A 6,855-nucleotide genomic window follows, 5' to 3' on the forward strand; every position below is an offset into this window, starting at 1 on the left:
CCTAATGTTCGGTGCCTGCGGCCCCAGCGCTTTTAACTATCAAGGGGGCAATTTAAAGGGGCAGGACCCCAACCACCACCACTTTACAGGAAACATCAGAAGCCTCGTCGTAGAGAAGAAACAGTAACTCTTTTTAAAAGAAAAAAAAATTTAAATCCCTTGTGGCCTCTGGGCGTGGCGAATTTTTAAATGCTCACAATATTGTGCATAACATTGCTTCTCAACACGGACCCGTCAGACTTCCTGTCCAGCATCCTGTCACTTCCAAGGCCTCCGCTGGCTCTACCTGGAGCTTGAACTTCTAAACCAAGCCTGGCAGTAGAGAAGCACAAGGCTCTTGACAAGCTAGAGTCTGGTTTTCTGGACAAAGTCTCTGTTCTGGGTTTTTGGGACTGGGAGAGGCAACAAGTGGTGGGTTAGAAGCATCAACTTGGGTCAGATGTCTAATTCAAATCCTTTCACTGTTTATGAAGAGCAGAGCACATTTCTTAACTCTCCATCCTCTTGGTTAAGATGAAGGCTGTGAGGACAGTACCTAACTTGTAAATCCAGTGTGAGTTTAGTTCCCAGGAGACTAGCACAGTGCCTCATGTTGCATTGTAATGACCCATGGGCAGCTCAAATGAAAAAAAAAGAAAGAAAAACCTTTTAGGCCAGGGTGAGTTCAGACAAGGCTCAAGGGGACAAGTTCAATAGGACGGTTCTGCAGAGAGCTTGGAGACTTGTATGTACCTCCTTAAACAGGAAGCTAGCAGACTCCTTTCAATCCTACTTGGCCCCTCCTTTCAGAAGCCCGATTTATACAATATCACACATGGTCCCCAAATGTTGTTCTTTAGTTTCCCCAGTAGTATGGGGGGGTGGGGGCTCCCAGCACAGAGATGCCAGTACTCCTGAGCAGGCTAGTTTGCCCCAACACTTCAGGGAGGGCATCTGTCCTTCCCCAAGCACTTGGAGAATACAGCCTTGTTCGGGTTTGAAGCTGTGGTAGGAGCAGGATGAGAAAGTGCCCTCCCAGTGGGGAGCCTCCCCTCACACAGGCCTCTATTTTCAGTGCTTCCCCAGGCTCTAGCAGGAGAAATCCTTTAGTCATCAGGGTGTTTATTTTCTGGCTGCTTCCGACGTCGGGAAAAGCAGAATGTTGAGACTGGAGAGATCCAGGGCTGCTGTAAAAGACTTCTCAGGAACGGGCCTGAGAACACAGCCTTCAGACCATTGGGTCCCAGCTCACAGGAAAACAAAACAGGATGGGCCCGGGACAGCCAAGCCCTCAGGAGTTTCCACCTTCCTTAACCTTGGAGGCTATCCAAGCTTAAAGAGCCCTCTGGCCCAGCTCTATTTGAAGACTGTTTCTCAAAACAACAACTAAGTCCAGAAGAAATTCTTTCCCAGAATCCTCCTCCCCACCCTCTCGTAGGTCTGGCTGGTGAGCCTCCCGCCAACCACAACCCTAGCCAATCTCAAACCTGAGGCGCGCCTTCCAGAGCTAGGATTGGTTGGCTGGGCCTCCTAGACCTGGAATGTTGAGTCTTTAACAAAGGAATGAGGAAGGAAGGTGAGTCACCTGGGGAAGACTTTAAAGACTAGCTAGGAGGAAAAGGAAGAGGGAAGCGCTCCAGGGAGGTGGGGGCCCTGGACGCTGACGGCTGACTGGACAGATCACACGAGACCTGAGTAGGGGGACAAAATTCAGAGTCTGAAAACGTCTTGGAAGAGAACAGAAAAGGTAACTATCGTGAGGTCTTGATTTCCACAGAGAACCGAAAAGGGCCAAGGTAATGTTGGATGGAGGTTGGATGAAAACTGGATTTCTTGAAAGTGACTCTGAATTCTTTTCTTCTGGCCCCTGGACTTCCCATCCCAGAATCCTCTGGGTGGCAAATGACTGTCTCACATTTCCTCTCCCATCTCTGACTGTGCACCTATCTCTTATGAATTAATTTATTGTTTGTTAGTGTGCCATAGTTCATGCTTAGAGGTCAGGGGACAATTCTGTGGAGTTAATCTCTCCTTCCAACTTTCCATGAGTTTTGGGCTGAAACTCAAGTTTGCCAGGCTTGGTTGGCAATCGCTTTACTGGCCAAGCCATCTCGCCGGCTTCTACCCATCTGTTCTAAAGAAAAGTCACCTTCCATCCCAAAGCTACTGTAAAATCCCCCCCGTGGGCCCTTGGGGCACTTAGATGCCCACAAGTCCTGAAAATAATACCGTGTAAACTCACCTGCTGTGCTGTCTTCCCAAGGCTCTCTGGCAAACAAAACTTAACCCTCCTTTATCCGCCCCTTCTCAGGCTTCTCCAATTCACCTGTGCTTGGTGTCTTTTCCCGCAGGTCCCCATCTCTCTCAACACCCCTCTTCCACCTGGCTGGCAGTCCTTCCTCAACCTACGGAAAGTGCTCTTGCCGCCCCTTCTAGTCTGATGAGCGGCTTGCCAGGCCCTCCTCTCACCTTCCTTCCCCTGCGCCATCTGGGTAGCTCTCAATCCCCACCTCCACACGCAGCTCAGCCACCGAACTCATCCTTCTTCCTCCAGTTTTTGAGTGATTCCAGCAAAGAGCCCCCTACCCAACCTCTCCCCGCATCTGTCACCAAGCTTGCGAACCGGACCCTCAGCAGGTGGGCGTATATATTCTCTGCGCGACTCTGTCCCTGTCTCCTCAGGACGCGCTAGCTTGCTGGTTTGGGTTTCTAAGGTACTTTTCCTTACCAGCTCCTGAGTTCCTGCAGGAATGCAGAGCTTTGCAGAGCTGGCGTGGAGCGCGCTTAGCAAATGTATATATACACAGCTGTGTGAGTTAGGATTGTGTAAACTCTACTGATCACCTCATTTCTGCATCGATAATCGTGGTAGCCAAACACAGGGATCCAGTCTGGGGTCCTACGACTCCACTTCGGGGCAGAGTTGGGGTGAGGAATAGATAGCCGAATCCGCCGGAGTCAAGCCCGAGTGGCACAGTAGTGCCCTACGCTGCCAGGGACCAGATGTGGGGACACGAGCAGAAGCCCCTGGAGCTGAGAGGGAGAGGTGCCAGAGCGGGTCCCAGGTCCGTGTACCCCCACAGGAGCTCCCTGCCCCCCCCCCCCGCCGGCTGGGCAGGATGTGGTGGCAGCTGCAGTTGGGTGGGCAGGATGTGGGGGTGGGGGCAGACGAACGCAGCCCGACAGCAGTTTCCCCCCCCACCCCAGCTCCTGCCTCCACCCCCTCCGGGTCACGTGCTCTCAGCTTGGGCACCGAGGGACTATTTCCCATTTTTCGCGGAAGGACATCTGAAACCCGTCGCCATGGACTTAAGTTGTATCACGCCATTTTCTGGACCCCCCTCTCCAGCCTAGAACAGAAAGTTTGCCCAGTACACATTTCTGGAAAGCGTGGATTAACTCGGAAGAGGCCCCTTTAAATGCAAATGGTCATCCTCTTGCTCTGCTCCCCCTCCTCCCCACCCCCATCCCAACTTCTCTCCTCGTGCCCAAACTCCACCAGCTGCTATTGACGTCAATCGTGCGTCAGCATCTCCAGCCCAACCAGACAGCACGTGGGGGGAAGAAGGCGATCTTAAAGGGCCAGTCGCTCAGGGCCTTTTAGGTTACCGGAGATGGAAAAGCTAAGTGGAATGTTGGAAACTGTTGGAGCGGGAAGAAATGCAAGGGAGACTTTCAGAAGGACTGCTTAAGGCCAGCGAAGTGGCTCAGCGGATCCGGGTACTTCTTTCTGTGCAAGCCCGAGAATCACCTCCCCAAAGTTATCCTCTGACCTTCACAGCATTTTCTCCCCCGCACACATAATGTAATGTATTAATAAATCTTTTTTTTTTTTTTTTTTTGTTTTTGAGACAAAATTTTTTTTTGGAGCTTTGGAGCTTTGGAGCCTGTCCTGGAACTAACTCTTGTAGACTAGGCTTACCTCGAACTCACAGAGATCTGCCTACCTCTGCCTCCCGAGTACTACCCAGTTAATAAATATTTTTTAAAAAGACTTCTCAGAGTAGGAGAGTGTATTCTCTTTTTCTGTTTTCCTCTTTTTTAAATTTTACTTCCTATTGTGTGTGTGGTATACACCAGTGTGGAGGTCAGAGGACAACTCGCAACCCGGAGGGAGTTCAGTGCTTTGGGACCTCAAGCTGAGCCCACTTTTAATTCTCCCTCTCCTCCTCTCCTACCCCTTAGGACTTGAACCTGGGGTCTCACACATTCTGCTGTTGAGCTACCTGCCTGAGCTCAAGAAAGTGAATCCTAAAGCAAGCTTTTTCTTTAGATTCCCCCCAGAGGTTTGGGTTTGTTTATCTGGGAAAGAAACCCAGGAGCTGGAGGGGCAGGCTGAGTCTAAAGGCAAATGAGGCTTGGCTTTTAAGACCCCTGAGTTGCCAGACAGACCTCCTATGAGTTCAAAGCCGCCCTGTTTTACAGAGCAAGTTACAAGACAGCCAAGGCTACAGACAGAAACCCTGTCTTGAAATACTAGAAAGAGAAAGAGAGGAAAGAAAATGAACAAAACAAAAAAAAAAAAATCAAAAAACAAAAGCAAACCAAAGGAAACCCCCAGAAGCCTGAGTTCTAGTTGGGTGGAAGCACTGGGGGTGACGATCTCTGTGAGCTCCAGTTTAGTCTACTGACAGAGCCACGCAGTGCAACCCTGTCCAGTATGGGCCGGGATAAAACAAACAAACAACCATGACAGTCTTCTCCCTCACCCTGCTCAGTGTATCTGTGTATCTTCACAAAGTGCAATGCTGCTCAGTGTATCTGTGCATCTTCACAAAGTGCAATGCTGCTCAGTGTATCTGTGCATCTTCACAAAGTGCTCTGCTCCATCTAGAGCAAAGAACTGGGTAGACACTCAGTTAAGTATTTGTGGAATGGGGTAATTGATGCCTTGGCCCCATGCCGACTCCCCCTTCTTCATAGGCCCTCCTATTTGTCCCATGCACACAGAACACATTCAGGTACCAGGTGATCTTGCTTTTGGAATGCATACAGTTTTTATTGAGCTCTTTGGACCTTAGAGCCATGCGCAGAGGAACCTAGGTCCCAGCTCTGGTTCTCCTATTTATTAGTTGGCTGACCTTGGGCAATGTTACTTGGTGGGAGCATTAAATGGGGCAATTTCATTGGAAGCTTTTTGCTTGTTTGTTTGACAGCATCTCACTGTGGAGCCCTGACTGGCCTGGGACTCACAAGAATTCCCCTGCCTACATGGGAAGTAGAAAAAGACAAGATCTCCTGAGTGAGTTGGGAGCATGGGGACCATGGGAGAGGGTAGAAGGGAGGGGAGCAGAGAAAAATATATAGCTCAATAAAAACAATTTTGAAAATAAAGTGTATCGTTGGTGTGTGCACATGTGCTTCAGTGCGGTCCCCAAGCCCTCGGTGAAGTTCACGGATCACACTTAGCTTGTGGCAAACACTCAGGGGTAGTGCAGAGTATTGTGGGGTGTCTGTCTTTTTTAGGACAGACTCTCACTGGGTGGCACTCTCTGGCCCTAAACTGTTGACCCCCCTGCCTTGAGTACTGGGCTTGAAAGCCTGACTAGACATGGGCTCTGAAATGACCCTCTCCCCAACTAAACTGTGAGCTTCTTGAGAATAAGGTGATAAATTTTACTTCTAGCACCAAATGCAATATGGAGCTTGTAGCTGGTGCTTTAAAAAATGTTTGCTGAGAGTGAGCAAGGTGGCTCACGGGTAAAGGCACCCGCTGTCAAACCTGGGAAAGTTCCCAGGCTCTACAGGATGGAAAGAAAGAATTGGTACCTGAAAATTACCTTCTGACCTTCACAAGAGTGCTGATGGGGGCTGGAGAGATGGCTCAGTGGTTAAGAGCATTGCTTGCTCTTCCAAAGGTCCTGAGTTCAATTCCCAGCAACCTCATGGAGGCTCACGACCATCTGTAATGGGGTCTGGTGCCATCTTCTGGCCTGCAGGCGTACACGCAGACAGAATATTGTATACATAATAAGTAAATGTTAAAAAAAGAGTGCTGATGTGTGAGAACGTACACACACACACAACTGTGATGAATTATTTTAACATTTGTTGAGGGCTGGAGAGATGATGGCTCAATGCTCCTGAAGAAGACTCAAGTCCAGCTTCTAGCACCTACGTCACAACGGCTTGTAGCTCCAGCTCCAGGGGATTGAATGCCAGCTCCTCAGGCACCCATACACATAAATACATAAAAGTAAAAGTAGATCATGGGGCTGGAGAGATGTTAGAAAACACTTGCTGCACCAGGCGGCTGCGCACGCCTTTAATCCTAGCACTCAGGAGGCAGAGGCAGCTAGGTCTCTGAGTCTGAGTTCAGCCTGGTCTACAGAGTGAGTTCCCAGGATAGCCAGGGCTGCAGACAGAAACCCTGTCTTGAAAGGAAAGAAAGAAAAAGAAGAAAACCCTGCTCTTGCAGTGACATTCAGTCACTGTGGTGGTTTGAATAAAAATGGTCCCATGGGTTCATATGTTTGGTCCCCAGTAAGTGGAAGTATTTGGGAAGAATTAGGAAGTGTGACCTTGTTGAAGTAGAGGCTGTGTTTCACTGGGGGTAGACTTTGAGGTTTCAAAACCCCAGGCCCAATCTCCCCACCACCTCTTTCTGTCTCCACCTTATGGGTCTAGATGTAAACTCTCACCTACCGCTCCTGCACGTGCCTGCTGCCACACTCCCTACCATGATTATGATCGACTCACCCTCTAAAACTGTAAATAAACCCCAGTTAAGTGCTTTCTTCTAGTAAGTTGCCTTGGCCATTGTGGCTCATCACAACAATGAAGTGACACCACATCCCAGTGACATCACTTCTCAGCAACATCACATCCCAGTGACACCACATCCCAGCAACATCACTTCTCAGTGACACCACATCC

Source organism: Microtus ochrogaster, chromosome 21 (assembly GCF_000317375.1).
Source record: "Microtus ochrogaster isolate Prairie Vole_2 chromosome 21, MicOch1.0, whole genome shotgun sequence".
Taxonomy (NCBI): domain Eukaryota; kingdom Metazoa; phylum Chordata; class Mammalia; order Rodentia; family Cricetidae; genus Microtus; species Microtus ochrogaster.